Below are 21,687 nucleotides of genomic sequence, written 5' to 3'. Positions count from 1 at the left end.
TACGATATTAGGTATGGATCGATTATGAGAGCCTAAAGCGTAAGTAATGACATATGCCCATAGCAGCATTGTCGAAGAAAAGAATCAGAAATGCATAATGACATATGCCCATAGCAACATTGTTCGCTAAAGCGTAATTACGTATATAATTCATGACCAGCAGCCCCCACTAAGTAATAAAAGGGCCCCAGGGACGTCCTAATAGGGGCGAGGAGCAAACGAGCCGCTCTAAATACCCCCACTAACCAATAAGTAATTAAGAGGGCGAGGGTGGAAACGCGAAGTGTCTTGTTTAGTTCAAAAACGCCGCCCAAAGTACTTCTACGCGAGGTAGGTCTCCGGCGTTTGCTACTAGGATGCGTAGCTTGAAACCTTCGACCTTGAGTTACTTATTGGGTGGGGGGCCGAATCTGGAAGGGGGAAATAGCTCAGTCGGTTAGAGTGCTGGTCTGTCACGCCAGAAGTCGCGGGTTCGAACCCCGTTTTCCCCGATCATGCCAAGTGGCATGAATAAGGTTGCGAGCTTCTCCCTTCCCTTTGGTCGGCCTGCCTGTAGGCTAGGCTCCTCGATCCCTACCTACAGATATGATCCTAACCAACCCTTATATAACAGACAGATATGATCCTGATTCACCCTTCTCATTTATTGCCCCTTCCTTGCCCCCCAGAGGGACAAGCGGCTTTGCACCTTATATATATATATCTATATCTATATATATATATATATATATATATATATTAGAGAAGTAGAGGGCTGTAAAACCCTCACCATATGAATAGTGAGTGACTCCGTCCCTGCAATCCTTATCCCCGATCTGATAAACAGAAGCATATCCTTCTGAGCAGTTACACAAGGTGCGAAGCCGCTTGTTCTTCCGAGAACAAGGTTCCTCCAAATCCTCCACTCTACTCTCAACCCTTAGATCCGGATCTGGCGAATTTGCTGCAGGAAGATTCTTGCCCACACTAACCCTTGGATCCAGCTCTGGTGATTCTGCTGCAGGAAGATTCTTGCCCACACTAACCTTTGGATCCATACCCATGCAATCAGATCCAGAGGGACCATAAACTTGTCGATCCAGTGTGGAAGGAGAAGCAGCACTAGGGCTTTTCCTCTTTAGGGTGACCTTAGCCCTAGACGGGCATTCCCGGATCAAATGACCGTGAATCTTGCAGTAATTACATCTAAATGGAAGCTTTTCGTAATCCAAGATCTGAGATCACTGCTCACCTTCACATTCAAAGAGAATCTCTTCTGGAAGCCTTCCATCCAGCGATCTCTTGACCAGAATCCTCTATTTAGCAATAGAGCGGCCTTACTAACCTTAAATGTTTGTTAGAGAATCAAGCCATTCTTTCCCCCTCCCTTCCGAGGCGTATCAAGACTCAGATTGGGCAAAAAAAAGACCTTAAGAAAGATAGGTAACTCCCGAAGAAAGATGGGTTGCTCAATCCAATCCTCCTTCACTCACAAGATTCTGCTAACGGTAATAAGGAATTACCTTTAGTGATCCCGGAAGCAGTACATCACCGAACTATAGCACATAACGTATCTCTCTGGTTCTGCTTGCGAACAAGGCATTCGTGGTTGCTGCTCCTATTCTATCTTCCTCCCCTCCCTCCCAACACTAACTCATTGATTGCTCGGGTTACTTCAATTCCGCACAAACCAAAATAGCAACTCTTCCGTCTTCGGTGGCTTAGCGGTCATTCCTGGTTTTCGAGTGAGTGGGGGCTGGCTTTCAATTCAAGATGACGGGCGGGATCGAGAATCACCGCTAAAGGGTCCCATAAACTATGTATAGAAGTCTCATATACGTCCGTAGCTTTACATTTCACCCACTCATCACCCCCAAACTGATTCCGTTAGATCCGAGTTATACCGCTATAGCTGCTCTATTTGCCCGAAGTCGTGTGGACCAGTAAACGTGAGATTTGTTCTGTGGTCTATATTGGTTAGTGGGGACGGGGCAGAATCGTAAACCTTGTTCATTCAATCGGAAGATGTTCCCACTGGATTTGCTACCCCAGCTGGGGTGGGAGAAATATGTATGTATGCCTGGTGATGGATTGGGCTGTCCTTAGCACGTGCATGGTATTTCCCATCCCCCGCCGCATTCAACCTTTTCCCATTCGGGAGCATCCCACCTTCTACTTCACTTATGCCCACCCATACCTGGCTTAGTTGAGATGCTCAGCCCACGCACCCCGCATCTGCACCCCAACCTCCCCTTCTGTAGTTAACCCGCGTAGTCATCCATACCTATAATCCCTCCGCTAGTCATCGCTTAGTTCTATCACCTAGCTTACTCGGTTGGGATTCATCACGGGACCCATTCTACATTTCGAATGCCCACGTACCGCATGCCTTAGCACCTATAGATATGCATGCTCTATATGCAATTGATCTTCACCAGCGGAACTAGCTCTTTGCCCAGAAGGGCATCCCCTTATAAATGTTGAATTGATAAATCAATGTGACGGGGTTTTTCATACGTATATAATATAAAAGTGTTATCACCTCCCAATCTTCTTTTTCTCTATTCCCATCCCTAATCCCTTACCTTTTGAACCGGCCCCCCTTCGGATGTTGTAGCTCTCTTCGACCTGCTCATGGCTAATCGATCGTGTATAGGTGGGGCGGGCAGACCGCTTCTTCCAACAATGGGAAGGACCATAGGAAGAATCGAACCATGGGAAGGACCATGACGAACGAGAGCAATGGGAAGGGAGCGATCTACAGGGCTATCACCTTCTTTCGGAGCGAATCGAACCATGGGAGAAACCAATCTACGTCTACGAAGCTAGCACCTTCTTTGACCAGATCTTCCAACCTTTCCAAAGTCGGAACCGGAGAGAGAGAATAGCCTCAACTCGATTTCGGGGGAAGAACGAAGCAACGAAACACGGGCTGGAGTCGCTTCAATCAACACCCAGGAACAGGAACAACTGGCAAATGGGAAGCTTTCGCACGAAGATGTTCTAGCGGTTATTTCCTATTGACGAATGACCTAGATGCCCGGTGCTGCGCTATGGATAGAAACAACTGATACACCATAGGTTGACCCGACCATTTCTATTCCGGCCGCTTCCAAAGGCAAAAGGCCAGGGATCTAGACTATTGAGTAGGGAACGAAGTGCAGTGAAATAGGTCCCTTCTTTGAACACAGTGGATGCTGCGCGCATAATGCTACATGCGAGTCAGAACGCACCTTTTGTTCGTTGTTCAAGAAGGACTAACGCTATCTGAACTCAAGGATTTGGGGGTTCGGAATTCAGTAGTTTGAAGCGGCTCCGATTGGAAAGGTTGAAAAGATAGATAGATAGATGGATGGGAAATGGGCAGAGCCATTCCATCGGGTTGTAGAGATCTCGACCTCCCTCTCTTTCGTAAGTGCCCGTCATTGAAGCACTGATCTTGGAGATAGGTTTACACATTTATGCATTGACCTCTCATATAGGTTATCTACCCGAAAATAAGAGATCTCGACGAACGGGATATCTTTGAAAGGGGTTACCTCTTCAGGAAGACGGCCCGGTCACCAACTCTTCTTGACCTTGTGGCTGGGTCAATATAGCTCGCTCTTTGAGGGGAATATGACGGTGAGTAAGCGAACTCTCGACCAGGGGGAGAGGGATAACCTGACCTACCTGTGTTTTCTCTATTCTTTTTAGCCCACCCAGATGAAAAATAGCAGGAATGAAAATACCCACCCTTACCTATAGATTTCTATCACACTCTTCACCTAATACCCCTCTTATTACCTCTCCAATTACTTGCTTAGGAATTACCCACAACCAATATAAAGTCTAAGATCTAGGAGCAGTAGCATAGAAAGTAATAACTTAATAAGGAGGAGTAGATGCATAGTCTATCCCCTATTGAACCACCAGCATATACAGGAGGAGCATGACTAGTTTCAGCATATGATATAGGACCAGTAGAAGATGCACTCTGTGGGGCAATAGCTTATTAATAACGAGTTGTCTAAGAACCATCAGACTAGTTTCCACCGAGTTTAGGGTGTGTTAGGTACTCTATCCCTATAGCTGGATTTCAGAAAGTGTTTATGCTTGGTGTCTGATTCGGTGTTGGAATGATGGAATTGCTGATCGTGTGGTTTGATGGATGGAAACACATGGTAAACATTGTGGGTGATTGTTACTGATAGGGATGCCTGTCTAATTCATGGGTTTTTGGGCTCTGTGATGTGTTCCCTGCCTGTAAATAGAATACTAAGGGCAAAGCTAAGTTGTATCGGTGTGGAGTAATGAGCAATAAAAAGAGATATAAAAGGGTGTTCTGGTTGCCCAAGTGCGATATGGATACACCCGACCAATAGTTATAGTTGTAGTTCCTTATTGAGACGCATAGTCTACATGAGGATAGGTAGCAGTACTAGTCCCAATAGTCTCATAGGGATCATCTTATCCAGATCGATAGGGATAATAGTGCGTTGGTAATCTAGTGCATAGCTGTTAGATGGCTTGGTGTAGTTCCATACCCATACTAAGTAGGAGTAGTTGGAGTCTAATAATAGGTTGTTAGAGAAGCTACGGTGTCTGTAGGAGTTCGAGATGTATCCCTCACCATATGAATAGTGAGTGACTCCGTCCCTGTAATTACGAGTATTATATGGGTACCGTATTTCTTCTAATTAACATGTATAACTATGACAAAGCGTGATTCTATAACAATAACACCATATAGAATGAGCATAAGTAAATCAGTAATATGAAGTGCAAAAATTATGCTTGAAACAACTTGCACAAGGATAGAAAAGTGACAGATAAGCTAATCTGTAATCGTAATACTACTACCAGTATTAGTTAATCAATGAATGCAGTTGATTTTTCATATTACATTACCATCAGCTTCTAAGCTCGATCTCTCTACATGATCTATAAAGAATTCTGGATATCCTTCTATTTACATGATTCTAGTAACTAGTAAGAACACCATGGATGCTTGTATAAAGCTGAATACAGGTAAGAGCGTCTCCAGGTTTTATTAGTTATGCTGATTATGTCGATATCATGATTACTTAGCTTCATAGAGGCTTATACTATGAACACTTATTACTTTTATTACATATGCTCCAGTAAGGGTAAAGATCGATCATACTAGTCATACAATAGCTATTATAGATCGGTGTCCCTAGCTTATGTAGAAACAACGTAATAATGGTGATATTAGTACTAAGTTAATACGTATAATGAATAACGTATACAGAGCTTATTACACATGATACTTCACTATCCTTGCATGTTACATCATCTTGCTTAACCTTTCATGAATAAGAACCATTGATTACAGTTGGATCTTCACACCCTATATTATGACAATACTTATAGGTATAACTTGTACATCTGTAATATGATACAAACTAGTAACAAGCATTGTATATCAATTATAGCTAATCACCTTTCTATAATGATTACTACTATGTGAAACAAGGTTGTATACTCCTTATTGACACTTGTTATGCAATCAGTACTAGTCTGGACACATAGAGCTTATAGCTTAGGTACCAGCTTCGTCATAAGGAATACGAATCAAGCTGGGTGTTTCCATAACTATCCACATTGAATATGATAGATTAGCTAATTGGTATAAGTCACATGTTATAGCTGTAATACAGTACTATAAAGACCATTTCTTTGATTTGATCTATTGATAGTCACCATTTCCAACCAGTGAGACTCTTAGCTTATACTACCTGTATTCTAACCATATCCTTTATTGATATGAGATAAGCTTACCATTACTAAGCTTGGGATACTACTATGCTTAAGGTATTGGATTAGTTATTATTATAGTTTCACCATTGAGTACATGCTATACTGTTGCTTTTCCTTTACTTCGTATCCCTCTTCGTACGGCCAATCATAGCCCGCAAGTGATCAATTAGGTGTAATCATTATACCATTACTTCTCACTAAGTGTGATTATACTAGTAAGGGATCAATCAACTCACTTGATGCTTATACCCTATGTATAATATGTGTATACAGCTTCTAAAATAGATATGGTTCCAACATTACAACTTAGTTACAAGCAGGTTACATAAGCTTATCACTGTTATTATGACATTCCTTATGGTATGAACTAAGTAGTAAGCTTAGGTAAATCAATGTGTGAATCTCTCTATCTATCCGTAATGAATGGATATAAGAAGAATAAGCAACATCATACAATGGATATAAGGCCATAATATAGACCAATAACCCTTAGTACTATGTAGAAGCTCAACCTTAGCTTTGTTACCATATACAACATATGAAACACCATTGCATGTTATACTCCAATCAACCTATGATTACTAGAGGTTATTAGTACAACTCTAATATAAAAGATACAAGTTCTTTGATTACCCTATCACGAATATTAGTACTCTCATTATTAGTAAGCTTCATATCTTATTGAGAATACATGTTTATAGTGATCACCATTGATACTAATGATATATCATTACAACCATATCCATAGTGGTAATGTAATGGTAATCAAACTCTCATCTTCATATTACTGAATAGTGGAACCCTTGTTACTATAATCAAATAGAGTGTAAGAGAACCAATATGAATACAACTTGTATTGAGTTATGATTACTGTAATAAAGCTGAGTACATGTGTAATGGTTACTTACTGTAATGGAATTGGAACTAGTTATATAAGCTTCATTATGTGAATAGACTAAGCTCGTAATAGTCATAAGCATTACCCTAATGACTAGGAATCATATGCAAATAGAGTTAGTACAAGTGTCAAGCTCCAACATTCCTGTATAAGATTTCATACTAGTGAAATCAAAGCACATGATCTGATTACTAATGTAAGACCCTATGCAAAGGTGAACTTGAAAGCACACCATATATGACTGATATTACGTGTTACCTTTCATCCTTTTTCATAGGCTGTAATATGGATTACTCTATCATAACCAGTGTGATCATAACAATATACAGGTATAGTTATTGATATATAAGCATGGAGTCTAACCATTCACTCATTCTACTAGGTCCATAAACTAGTTTGAAGCTTAATGGCCTTAGTACTTTGCTCTTACTACCTGAATTCACAGCACTTATGCATACACGTAATTATGGTAAATATTAGAAATAAAAACACGAGCTCGTATTACGATTACATGCTATCTGAGTACTTTTATTATGTAGTTAGCCTTGCTTGAACCATTAGCTCATTCAGGCTGTGTTTACTTCAAAACACTGTTAACCACGTTGAAAAACATGTAGGATTAACAGAATCATAATAGTTAATGACGTGCTTAATATATGAGATGAAGTTCTCATATTCAGCGTAATAGTATATGACACACACAAAGTAATGAAATCCAAGGTGCGAAGCCGCTTGTCCCTCCGGGGGGCAAGGAGAAACTAACTTGTACTCTAATCTACGGGTTAGTATAATAAGCTGGTTTATATGCGTAATTGCTTTAATTACAAACCTATCCCATTTTTTCCATACTCTCCTGAGTCTATTACTTAGTATAAGCTCTCAGGGCTGCATAATTCATATTACTTATACCCTATCTAGGGTCCTTTCAAGGTGAATTTTTCGACAGTCAGTCAGCATTCATGAAAGGTCAATACTTTGAGAATCAGGTTCTGGACCATTTGATTGATTCTGGCCTTGATAGGATTTGATCCTGGCCGGATTTCAGTTTGAGGGAAAGAAATAATGATGGAAAGAAATGCGAAAGTCTCAGTCCCACTTTCTGGGACGTCAAGGGAGAATGGTCTTGGTTGGAGAGTGAACCGCCCAAAGTCGTATAAGTAGGCTAGTCTACGAAACGCTCTGCTACCTTCACTCCCGAGATAATGAACCATAATGTTGGAGGGTATCATTACTTCACTTAGTAGAACGTAAAGTAAGAGCTATTTAAGGACCTAGTGAACTAGAAAGAAACAAACCCCCTTACCACTTTAGAAGTATTTACCCGTGGCCTTTCAGAAAGAGAATTTGTACACCCCAAAAGTGCGGGCAGCAGCGGTTCGACCGTACGTACATTATGAGATTAGAGGGGTGTGACAATTCGTTTTTGAACCACATGTTGAACCAAGCAGCCCTACCCTAATAGGTGGGTGGAACCAAGCTAGCCCTAGTTACACCAAGCTCCCAGTTACACCTTGGAATGTTTCACTTAGAATGAATAGGTAAACAAACACGACGAAGCCATGTTTGATAGGCCCTCTTTATCTCACTCTGTGGGAGTTCGATTCGTATTATCGAGAGTGCTTGTATACGATACGGTGGTTTTCAAATTCATGATATCATTGGTATATCTATCCGTCTATCCCTAGCTTACGTTTTCAACTTCAATAGCCTACATCAATCAATCCGTGACTTGACTATTTCATATGCTTACATTTTCAACTTCCGTAGCTTCAATAGCTTACGTTTCAATTCCTTAGCTTACGTTTTCAACTTGATAAGCCCGCATCATTGGTAAGTAACTGCCAAATTAAGGACTCCATCATGACATCAAAAGCTTCCCTAAAATTTCCTTGTCCGTAGTAAGAGGTCAGCAATCCGAGGTAAGAGGTGAGCAATCTGATCATTCCCGGCTATGAAGGCAAGCGGTAAGAGGTCAAAAATCCGACCCTCTTTCCTCACCCATATGAATGAGTGAGCATTGAAAATTCTCCTTATTAGTCGAGCCCCTGCCAGTCCTCGGTTTACGAAACTAAGTCCATCTCGCTTTAGAGTAGCAGGTTGGCAAGAGAAAGAATGCAGGTTGGCAAGAGAAAGAAAGAAGGCAATCAAGAAAGAAAGAATGCAAGCAAGAAAGAAGGCGAGTGGTCAAGAATGTTACATACCATACCGTCGAGCAACTACTATAGAATGAATGCCCCATTTGTATTGAATGACTGTTCCTTACCGTAATGAACCTCTTTCCTTGAACTAACTATTTCCTTCTGGCATTGAGAAGGCCCGATGCCCCATAAGTAGCCCAAAGTTAGGAGGGGATATCACAGATATAAGGAGAGCTCCCGTTCAGGTCGAAAAAGAATGGATGAAAGGCGTGTATTTTTAGGTGATTGATTAGGCAATCCAATAGTTGAACAAAGGCTTTTAGGAAGATTAGGCAATAAGGATAAGCCTAATAAAAATAGAAGTGATAGATGGGATAAGTCGCAGTAATATCAGTTGAGTAAGCCCTAAAAGAGAATATAAGAAAGCCTTATACTAGGGGAGAATCTAGCCATAATAAGACGAAGGGAGGCAAGGCAACTGCCCAAGGAGAGTGGGTAACTCTAGTAAACAACTAAAGGGATAACATTTTGTCCTTACATTATGAGGGATAACATATGTGCCTACGGTTAGCAGTAAGGAAGGAAGGGTAGTAAGGAAGGTCCGTTACGAGGGAATATAGTGAGTGCTCATAGAAATCACTTTGAGGTTCCATGGAAATATGGTCTTACTCCTTGAGGTTCTGGGCCCATACTAGCGACCAAAGGTCACTACCCGCATCTAAGGGTGTTACGAAGGAGCACCTCCTGAACTACGTTACCCACCTAATGATGACAACATCGACGAGTGGTAGCGAGGAGATCGAATTGCTACTTAAAGGAAAGTATTTGATTTTGCTACTGATAGTATGCGACCAATCAGATTTATTATTAGTGGGCCGGTCAATGCATCCCGCTTCCTTCCTTTTTCTATAGAAGACAATGCATTCTTCGCACTTTGATGGACATTGGACGAGATTCAAGTCATTATGACTTAGTAGATCATGCTGCTATTATATATGTCATTATGCAATCTCAGAATCGTAGGAGCGGTCATTCCAGATATTATATATGTCATTATGCCATCTCCTACCTCTCCTTTTAGTAAGGTAGGAGGGCCGCCATCATACCCCCGGCAGGGCTCAACCAACAAAAGAGGTAGGAAAATATCCCACCACCTGCACCCGGTTGATTGGTCATTCATTCATGCATAATGACATATATAATATATGCATTCACTCTCTATTGATTGAATTTGGTATGACACATATCTCATTCATTCATGCATAATGACATATGCCAATATATGCATTGTCTGCTAAACCGTAATGACATATATAATGAATGAATGCATAATGACATATGCCCATAGCAACATCTGCTATCCACACGTGCCATTTAGGTCACGTAACTAGAGAGATTTCAAGGTCCGGAGGGTCTTGCGCTTCCTAGTGCAAGGAAAAGCGTAATGACGGTAGAAATGCATAATGACATATGCCCATAGCAGCATTTTCTGCTAAAGCGTAATGACATATGCCCATAGCAGCATTGCTATCCACACCATTTAGGAATAGCCAAAAGCAAACACCGGCACGAAGATCTGAGATGTCTTCCCGGGTGGGCATCATTGTCAGACGGGAAACACACCTGATCCCATACCGACCTCGATATATGAAATCGTCTTATGCCATATGTACTGATCTTTCTCGGGAGACATGGTCAAAGCCTGCTCTAAGATCTGAAACTCAAAGGATGCGTAAGCAGGCTCGACTGATAAGGAGAGGACCGGCAGGGTGAGTAAGCGAACTCTCGACTAAAAGGGTGCCATCGCTCGACTGGCCGCCATCGTGAGCCTGTCGAACTCTTGACCAACGGGAGAGGACCGGCAGGGTGAGGTAACGTGGGAGGAGACGAGCAACCATCAATAGAAGCTAGTAGAAGGATGTGAACAAGAATGAAGATAAAATGGTGACATAACATCATAGAGAAACAACATAACAACCTCCATATATGAACTTTATATGTAGCATGAGATCAATCTTCAGCAACAACATAATATGAGAATCTTCTCAAGCAGCGAATGAAGCATATTATACTAGCAATAAACTCAACAACAACATCACTCTCAACCAAAGAAAACATCATAATCCATATCATGGTAATAATATCAACACCATACTATGTCTATCAACAATAACAATCAATAATATCACTTCTCAAATCAAGACAACAACATGAGCATGTGTAACAACACTCTTTCCATCAACATCCCGAGACAACATAACCACAATAGTAACAACTCCAATAGACTCAACAATCAACTCCATGAATACCATCAACACTCTCCAATCAAATGAATAATATGTATTCTATGAAGCTTAAACATCACCAAAAATAGATGGTTCACTACAATATCAACTTCTTCAACAAAAAACCAAAATCCCATGTCCATGCAATGATATATGGATCAACATCTTTTCAACCATGATGTAGCATGGAAGAACCAACAGAAAGTTTATATAAGAATTATATGGCATTAACATAACTTATTGCAAAAATAATGTGAATCAAGGCAAGTATGAGGCAATAGGCATGTAACATTCTTACCATATAAACCATGAAAGACAAAAAATCAGCAGATAGGTCATACAATATGATCTTATGCATACATTTTGATGCACATCCTATTTGACAATTGTCACCAAGGAAATATCCAATGTATAACTGTGACATCTACCTCCTCATCATGACAACATTTGCATAAGAGAAAAATATGTATGATAATACAATCTATCTCTTGAGCATGCATCAAAGTTTCAACAACCTGCTACAATCAATCACATTCAACTGATTTAAACAAAACAAAAAATAATCAAATCTCAAACCTCAACTATGGCTACATTATCAAATATTCTCTTCCAAAATCAGAATGATTCCATATGCTTCCCCTGAGACCATGTTGGCTTCAGTTTTTGATGGGTGTCACTTGCTGCTCCTTTTTCTTCCAAATTTTGTTGATTTGATTATTGACATGCATTTCATTGTTTGATCTTTTGTCTGATCTGCTTTGAGTAGTCTTTTCCTTTTGAGTGAATCCCCTAAAACATGTAGGCAATTTGTAGTCTTTGGCCTTATGGCCAATTGATCCAGGAACGCAACAAATTACAGATATAACCATAAATACAGAAATGCAGCAGAAATAATACTTCATTTCATTAATGTAAAATACTAAAATATGCTTACAAACAGAAATGGAAATAAACCAGCTAGAGCAATGGTAGCTTATCTTTGAGAAGAGATGTGGTAGATGCATGCCTCTGAACTATGTTACAATGAGGCTCGAAGGCCTATTTATTGTTGAGAAACAATGGAAAACTCTAAACATCCAAAAACCTAATCCTAGAAGATGAAACACCAAACTGTGGGCCCCGTTTGGGTAAATTGGTACATCAACTTCCCGAGGTCGTAACCTTGGCATCTGATCTCCGTTTGACGCGCACAATATCTGATTATAAAGATCTATCCAAGAACTACAACAACATCAGCCTATGGCCCCATGTTTCTCCCAGGTTTCCCAAAAAACGTCGTTTAGGGCCTCAAAACGGCTCCGGAAGTTCAGGACCCAAAAAACAGCTAAAAATAGTAAATTGTGCTACAATTAATGAAATTGAAAAATTGAAACAGACAGTTGTGTGGGTCCAAGTGGGATAGGTGGGTGGCCACCAACATCCACCTGGATCATTCCTCCCCCCTTAGGAAGTAATGTTCCCCATTGCGTTGAGTTCCTCCATCTGCTGAACTTGGTCCCTGGTGAGCTATTTTGCAATCTCTGATGTGTCTAGTAATGGTGGGAAGCATGGTAGAGGGTGGTCCACATTGAACACTCGGTGCAAGCGAAGGAATGGGGGAATGTTGTGCTCCAAAGCATTGTTCCCCATAGCCTTGGTACTGGTGTAAGGACCATGTCAGAGTGTTCCGAGCTTCTGATGGGTTCTAGTAAGGCGTTCTTTCTGCCGATGCAACCAGACTTTGTTGCTCAGCTGAAACTTGTGTGGTACCCCTGTGGGTGAGGAGAAGTTGTTAGTTTGTTTTTTTATGACCGTATCCCTCTGTTGCTGCTGCTGCTGTGTGGAGGAACCCTTCGCAGGAGTCATGGATGTGGCAACGATCTTTCCCTTACTTTGGGAGAGAACCAGACAGAAAATGAATTTCCTAGTCTGGGAGATGAGCTTGCTGCCTTTCTTAGCAGTGATCAAAGAGTTGGTGGTAGGTGGGATTGCCTCCGATATCCTGTATAATGAATGACCCAAAGTGATAATAACAGCGCCAGGCCTTGACTCGTACACAACATGTCGCCTCCATAAGTATGGTTGGCCTAATAGTACATCACAAAGATTAAGAGGTGCAACATCACATAATACCTCATCTGTAAAGGGCTTGATGCTGTAGGGAAGGCGACACTGCTGGCAGACTTGGAGATCTCTTCCTTGGTGAAGCCAACCTATACTGTATGACTGCGGGTGTGGTGTAGTTGGTAGGCCCAACCGCTTCACAACCTCTGCTAAAATTAGGTTCTTTTGGCTTGCACTGTCAACAATGAATTGTAGCGGTGAACCCTTCACCCACATTTGTGAGTGGAAAAGATGCTCCCCCTCCTCTGGATCTTCGGGCTCATTCTTCTGGATCTTGGCAGTGAAAACAGTGGCACTGGGCTCCACATCAATGATATTCTTCCCTTTGCCATTCCCCTTGTCGAGTTCTGACTCAGGGTCAGAACATGCATCTAATTCGGAAGCCTTCAACTCGGCCACCAGCGACTACTTGGTTCGGCACTCACTTGTGTTATGAGTGGGGCTCTTATGGAACTCACACCACTTTCTTATGTCCTTCTTCGACTTCGTGGTGTTGTTATTTTCTTGCGGCTTTGACGGGTTGTCTTGGGTCACCCCGCCTTGGCTTTGTCCTTTGGTCTTCGAATTTGCAGATCCAAAGTCTCGCTTCTTTTGTTTCAACTTCTTCTCGATTTTGACAGCGTATCAGTACACCGTGCCGAGCGAGGAGATGTTCAGGAACTCCATCTCTTCCTAGATGTACCTGTGTAGGTAGCCGCGATATTTGAGTACCAAATGTAGCTCAGAATCCTTGATACCCAACTGTGTGCGAAGGGTATGAAAATTTTTTGTGAACTCCGGCACATCTTGGTCCCTTCCCTACTGCAGCGTGGTCCACTTTATGTATTTGTCCTCGTAGGTTTTGACAGGGTAGTACTGCTCCTTGACGACATCCTGGAATGAATTCCAAGTGGGTGCGGCTGAAAATAGTGAGCCTATACTTTCATCCTTCTGCTCGCAGTAGGTTTCCCACCATTCCTTGACGTGGGTGGCTACTTTGAGAAGAGCGAAAATAATCTTTTCTCAATTGGAAAAATCATGAACATAAAAATACCCTTCTAGCAGATTTAACCATTTATCTATGGAATCTGCACCTATTTGACCCTCGAATATGGGGATTTCAAAATTAACTTGTACCTTAAAGGGTGTGGCATTTCCAGAGTAGGTGTTGGAAGCTGATGCGTCACCTCTGGGTAGCCGCTGAAGGATCTGGGCAAAGTTGTCCATCATCGCGTTCCTTTGTCGCTCAAGGGCTTCTTCGAGCAAGATTTTGATAGGATCTCCTGCCCCCCTCGTCTTTCTTTTCATTTGCCATGGGAGGCCGTTGGGATTTGCGACGTTGGTCTTGTAAAGGTTTGACCAGTTCAAGCCCTAACTCCTTATATCTCGACCTCGTTGGGGACATGCAAAGAAAAACAGAGAAAAAGCGGACTACTCTAATACCACTGATCCAGATTTAAACAGGAACGCAAAAGATTATAGATATAACCATAAATACAGAAATGCAACGGAAATAATACTTCATTTCATTAATGTAAAATATTGAAATATGCTTACAAACAGAAATGGAAATAAACCAGCTAGGGCGATGGTAGCTTATCTCTGAGAAGAGATGTGGCGGCTACATGCCTCTGAACTATGTTACAATGAGGCTCGAAGGCTTATTTATTGTTTAGAAACAATGGAAAACCCTAAACATCCAAAAACCTAACCCTAGAAGATGAAACACCAAACTGTGGGCCCCGTTTGGGTAAAATGGTACATCAACTTCCTGGGGTCGTAACTTTGGCATCCGATCTCCATTTGACACACACAATATCTCGTTAGAAATATCTATTGAAGAAATACAACTTTGGGAAGAGAAACATCGGTCCATGGACCCATGTTACTCCCAGTTTTCCCAAAAAAAATGTCGTTTAGGGCCTCAAAATGGCTCCAGAAGTTCAGGACCCGAAAAACTGCTAAAAATAGTAAATTGTGCTACATTAAGGAAACTGAAAATCTGAAAGAGATAGTTGTGGGGGTCCAAGTGGGATAGGTGGGCGTCCACCAACATCCACCTGGATCACCAATGTTGTCACACATGTAACATCTTATATGTATAAGAAAAAAGGAAAGGCTTCACAACTCCTCTTCTTCACATAGTTCAAGTAATCAAATGCCTTATGCCAAAAATTATTACACGAAAAAAAATAGCCATAAAATGAATTATTATACCTTGCTATGGATGATTTTGCTTGATGTGTCCTTTTATCCAACTGCTTCTTCTATTGCATGCTTCTACATTTTGTAGCAATATGCCCATCCTTCTGGCAATTGAAGCATCTTATCGATCTTGAGGAAGTGGATGATATGTCTGACACAACTTTCGCCTTCTTTGACGTCTGGTTTTGCTGATGTGCTTCTTCTTTGTAATTCTTACTGCTAGAATAATCTTTTGCTGTTGGTCTTTTAAAACTTGTTTCTGAACTGGTTTCTTCTTTGTGCAGGCTATTATATAGAGGCTTTTTATTAGTTGTCAGTTGAATGGCTTTCTCTTTTGAATTAATTCTCAAAGTAGTCATTTCTGCTTCCAGTATTTGATATTGCTTTCTCATTCCTTCCTTGATTTCCCTTGCTTTGTCAAATTGGGTTTTTAATTTGATGATCTCTTCTTTGTAAACACATTCCTTCTCATCAAGTATTTGTAACAATTTCTTATGGTTTTTTATTTTTAGCCTTGAGATTTCTAATTTTTGCTTCTAGGGTTTCAATCTTGCAAGGTTCTTCATCTTCTAAATCAAAATTTTCTGCAAAAGGGTTATTACCACTTCTCTCCAAAGCATCAAACTGAATTGAATGATCATTATATTCTAAATAATCAAACTCAAGTAGATCATCATCACTATAAGAAAATGTACTGCCATATATAAAATGATCGCAACATTTACCTTCACCATTTTTTACCAGTAAGAAGAGGGGTTCTTCAGAATTTGAAACTTTCCTTACTTGTTTACTGCTCTTCTTTTTTTGGGTCTGCTTCTTCTTATTCTTTTTCATGGCCCATGATATGCTGTCAAGCGATCAAGTTTCACTGAGAAAACCCCGCTCTGATACCAATTGTGGGAAATGTGCTCACTATTGGGGGGGGGGGGGTGAATGAGTAGTGACAATGTATACTTTAAAATTATTTTCCAATCACTGATTCACAATCACACATTACATCATTAGTAGATTAGCTCATATAATGCATTAACCAACAGAGAAAATACCATTATCATCACATGAAAGCCATAATACAATTAAACAATCACACACACAAAAGACACAAGGATCTATGGTGGAAAACCTCCCTCCAGGGAAAAAACCACCCTTTGTTGTTGTTGCTGCTCTACTTCTAATTTTATTAATCATGCAAATCAATTTACGTCATCATAGCTGGCTATGTCCAACAAGGAAGTTTCTCATATGACATCGACTAAGTGAACACCCATCCACTGGATACACGTATCCCCTAAAAGCCTCACCCAACTCCCATTGGAATATGAGAATGCTACTTCCTCTACTGAAGCTACCAACACCCATTGGAAAGGAACACCCATCCCTTCTTCACCAAGCTATCTCGACCTGCTGATCATTAGGGCCACATTTCAGAATATTTTAAACTGGACCCTTGCACAAGACAACAACAACTCTCTCTCTTTGATAAGCTCAATACATCATCATCATCTCAATCAAACAAACTCAATACATCAGCCTTTCCATTCTCAACAACATACAAAAAATTATGGTTCTCTCACTTACCTACACAAATATATATATCAATAACAACATGCTCAAATAACTCTCAACAATAACCAACAACACAAGTATTCTCTCATGCAATTCTGTTCATAATGTAACTAACAGGCACATACAAATACTCCATGCACATGAAAATCTGCCTCTGTAATAAAAAATATCAGTCACATACATCATTGATCCCTGCAATTATATGCATGTTAGCTTCTATTTAGAGGAGGTTATCACTTCTAACAATGAACTGAAAATTTCGTTGTATCAACATAATCAAATGAAGAATTTCCCTTTGAGTATCCTCTGCTACAAGCTTATGCAATCTTCATCACACTCAGAAAAACAAATTCCGCTTCTTTGAAATCATGGCTGACCTCTCCAACATTTTCTTCACTCTATGATCTCAGAAGATAATGTCTATGTGTGTACTTCTCAATAAATTCGACCTTTGTAACATTATATGTTGTAGGAGGTCGCCCTCTACTCTCTACACAAAGTTCTGCTTTATTTCCTCACTAATAATGGTCGATCTGCTACTTCTTTTAAACAAATTTGACCACTAATCCACTACTTAGTCCATTAAAAGCATTCACAATTCAAATTACATTCCATCATGTTGATTTACTCAATTTGAACCTTTAATGAAAATTCCCGAACAAGATACATCAATAAAACCAATTAAATCATCCGAGGAGCACGAGAAATTTGAAGAAACTTCACCTACATGCATAGTCGCTTGCATAACACAATATTCCATGTGACTTGGACCATAACCTCTCCCATAGACTGCTCTGCCAATGATTGGGACATAAAACCGCTCCCTTAACCCATCATGCATGTAACTGGGCAGAGGATGAAGGAACTCAGAACTGCCGCCAACTTGTTGCTCAACATATTTGGCATCTGTAAAGCTTGTCCAAGCCATGATAAGTATTAACACCATATCTACAACCTCTCAATGAGTTTATACATGAAGTATTCACCATAAATACAAGGACCAACACATGAGAGTAGAAGTTGTATCAAATAGCATCAAATATGAAGCTTAGTTGTAGAAGGAAACTTGATACTTCATAAAAACCTCTACAACAGCTTTAAACATCATTATGTGTATCAAGGTCAAGGTTATATTTGGAGAAACACCATAGACATCACTCAACAACCGGGTTCATCAGAACACAAGCATCATCTACATGGAGACCTAATTGACCAACCAAACAAGAAAGCCATCAAAGCACTTGCAACATCCATCAAAGCGCTTGCAACTTAAACATTTGCCATAACAACCATAGAGACCAATACCATCAAGTAATCAAGCATATGCATACCATCTCCAAACCAAGTCCAAGTTGTCATCAATGCCAATCATCACTCGCTGTAACACTCATCAACTATCACCTCATCACAACATCAATGCCAACAGTTGAGTTAACACAAATTCAAACTACAAAACTAAAGTCAAGCCTATCTCTATTCTAGAACTATAGATTGGTTAATTGATAGAAACTAGAGTTAACTCCACTAGATAGCTAAGTTTAGCCATCAACTAGTCCACAACTCACTGCATGCCATCTAACTCGAATTAACTAACTATAAATTAGTGATAGGTCACATCACACATGTTAATCGACAACTAACTCAAGCAACTATGAGACTAAATTCGAATTGGCATCTTTAACTAAGGCACAAGTCAAAGAAGCCATTCCTTACTACATTTTCAACAAAAGAAGCCCAAGAAAAATCCATTTAAACAATTAATGAACAATACAAATAAAATAAAAAGTCACTCAGTGAAAAATTTAACAAATAAAGTTTTTCTTGAAACTTCCAAAGCATGTGTTACTGTTCTCTATTCACCATTAGGTCACAAATTTAACCATTTGTCATTTACTAGGGAAATAGAATCTTTACACTTTGCTCCCTAACAATGGTGCTTGAAAGGATATTGTCTCTTAGATTATTCTTGGTGACAAGGAAAAATTAGATAGGTATCCAATAAGGATTTAACAATCCTCTTGCTTTATGTTGGAAACTGGCCCACTCCAAGCACAAAGGGTAATACCTATATTCAATATAATTTAATAAAGTTTTCTATTCTAAACATATATATTTGGCCAGGTTATGGATAAAAGAATGTTTTAAGAAAATGTAGGTGGCGAGGCTTACAATATGTGAAACTTATTAAATAAATAAATCATTAATGACTAAAATTGAAATTTCCAAATATGCATCGCGATCCACACCTAACAAGATGGTTATTAATGAAATTAAAATTAAAATTACAACAAAAGAAAAATAAGAAAAGTTAAAACATTCTAGATTATATGCATATCCAATTGAAATGTGCATTACAATCATATGATATCATGTATGTATATCATTTTAATCTGCAACAAATAAATAAAAAATGTTGGCTTAAATATTTCTAGATATGATATACTTGAGAAATTTTAAATCAAATAATAGTGTGAAAGATTAATAGCATGATCATGTCATATCATCTTTAATCGTTCATGTATGCCATTAGACAAAGATAAAGTAAACAAATAACAAAGTAAAAGAATAAGGAAGATAAAACAAAAGATAATTGGTATATATTAGTATTCAAATTAAACATGTAAGGGAATCATAGATATAGTGTATCAGTATGATTTTTACTTGCAACATGTCACTCAAATCATATTTAAACACTCTAAATAATATCTATTTAATAATCACTAAATCAACTATATATGAAAGATCCACTGTATGATTATGTCAAATTAGAAATCATTGATGCTTACTAGTAAACACAAATATGAAATAAACAAAAACACATCAAAGAAAACAATGGATTGTAATAGCATATATTGAAATTTCATAGTCATCATGAGGCAGGCCACCATAGCATGTACATTGTGACTTCAAAACAACAAGGTTTCACCCCAAAGCCTACCATCCTCTCTAATGCTTGTTTACAACCCATTTATCTTTATGGGAATTGGTTAGTATTTAGTTTTGTAGCTTCCCATAGAAACCTTTAGATAAATATTAATTACATTAATGGTTTCACATAATTTGATGGAGTAAATTATTCTATTGTAATTTCTGGTGACCAAATCCTTCCATCTAGCAAATTTTAAAACATCCAAAATAAAAAATAATTTCTATATAACTCACTTAATAATTCATAAATAAAACGGCAATGAGTATATATTCTTAGCCAATTTTATTGTGTTATTATCTCTCCTAAAATGTTTGTTTACCTACCTTATATTCTATAAAAAGTAATTTGATTGCATTCCTAGATTCACTGCTCTCCTGAGATGTTTTTTTGTTAATCTTTCTCAACCCAACACCTAAGGCCTCTTATTGTTTATAGAGGATCATTTATTTATTTATAATAATTTTCAGTTTTAATATAAATATATAATCATCAAAAATTTATAAAACCTGGAGATTATATAAACTACATTATTCAACCTCACGATTTTTGAAACCATATCTAGTTAGAAAATTGAATTCAACTATCAAAAATATTCAATCCGTGGGGAGCGTTGACTGAGACAATCATTGTAGGCAGGAGAGAAGTATATAAGAAAATGGAAAATATATTTATGGCCAACTCAAAGAAAAAGATCATCTCACTAATAAAAAATCAAATAATATTAATTATAAATTTCAACTTATCTGCACAAATAAAACTAAAATAATTTATTCTTGGCAACAATTTAATATTAGTTTTATTCTTGGCAACAATTTAATAATTTTAAATGACAAAAAATTAAAATAAATTTGTTTTAACTTGACATTAATATTATTTACATGCTTTTGAAATGAAGTCTCAATGAAAATATTTTTTATTTTTTTATGATATGCATCACATTTGGGAAATTATAGGTGCATTATGCTATGTTTTGGTCTGATGGATTTCACATGTTAAGTGGAACAATAAATAAAATATTTTGTGAAATGGGGCTCTTGTAAATTAATAGAAGATTTAATAAAATAATTTTAACCTTAGCTTTCGTTTAATCCTATACGTTGCTGATAAAGAATGGTTACATGCGTGCATGAAGTGGGCTTACATGAAAATTAATAAGATTTTAATAACATGTTTTTTCAACATTAAATCCGATATAATTTGCATTTCTCACCTACCTTATTCATTAATTTGATGCTATTAAATGACATAATTTTTACCAATATTTACTTGAGTACGATTATCATATTATAATTTAACATACATATGTTATTAAACAATACGTGTTAACATAACTATTTTTAAATTAGGTTTATTAGAATGCATCTTTTATATATTCCTTATTTTTATGAATATTTCACCCTCTTTTATGTACACCATAGTTATGATTATGCCTTATTTTATGAACATTTCTCCCTCCTTTATGGACACCATAGTTATGATTATGATTGTTATCATGTTTAGTTGTGTTAATAATTTTTTCATAAATATATATGTGTATACATTTACATGTGATTGATAATATTGAAACAACTAGATAATAATATGTATATACATCTCTGTTGATATGTGACCTTATTTAGGTAAGGTCACTTATATCATTAATCTCGCTTGTTATTCTAAGCATTATTCAATGATTAAGCTTTGAATTGTTAAAATGTAATTAGTTTTTTTTTTTTAAGTGTCATATTCAAATGTTCCAAAAGGGGGTGATTTTGATTAGTAATTTTAAAAGATTAAGGTAGAGAATAAATGTTAGAGGTAGGTTATGATAGTGAAAATGAATCTCAAGAGATAGGACAAGAC

The 21,687-nt window shown here is 38.5% G+C and overlaps 1 non-coding gene across 1 annotated transcript; it reads left to right on the top strand.

The window, feature by feature from the left end:
- The first annotated feature begins 417 nt into the window (after positions 1 to 417).
- On the top strand, positions 418 to 491 carry TRNAD-GUC (transfer RNA aspartic acid (anticodon GUC)). Its single transcript has one exon. It is a non-coding gene; the product is annotated as a tRNA-Asp (tRNA).
- The last annotated feature ends 21,196 nt before the right edge of the window (positions 492 to 21,687 follow it).

Source organism: Pinus tabuliformis, chromosome 4_1 (assembly GCF_031772625.1).
Source record: "Pinus tabuliformis cultivar Carrire ecotype Pingquan chromosome 4_1, CPIR1, whole genome shotgun sequence".
Lineage (NCBI taxonomy): Eukaryota > Viridiplantae > Streptophyta > Pinopsida > Pinales > Pinaceae > Pinus > Pinus tabuliformis.
The sequence above is the reverse complement of the archived record's forward strand: the minus strand, read 5'-3'. Positions and strand labels throughout refer to the sequence as shown.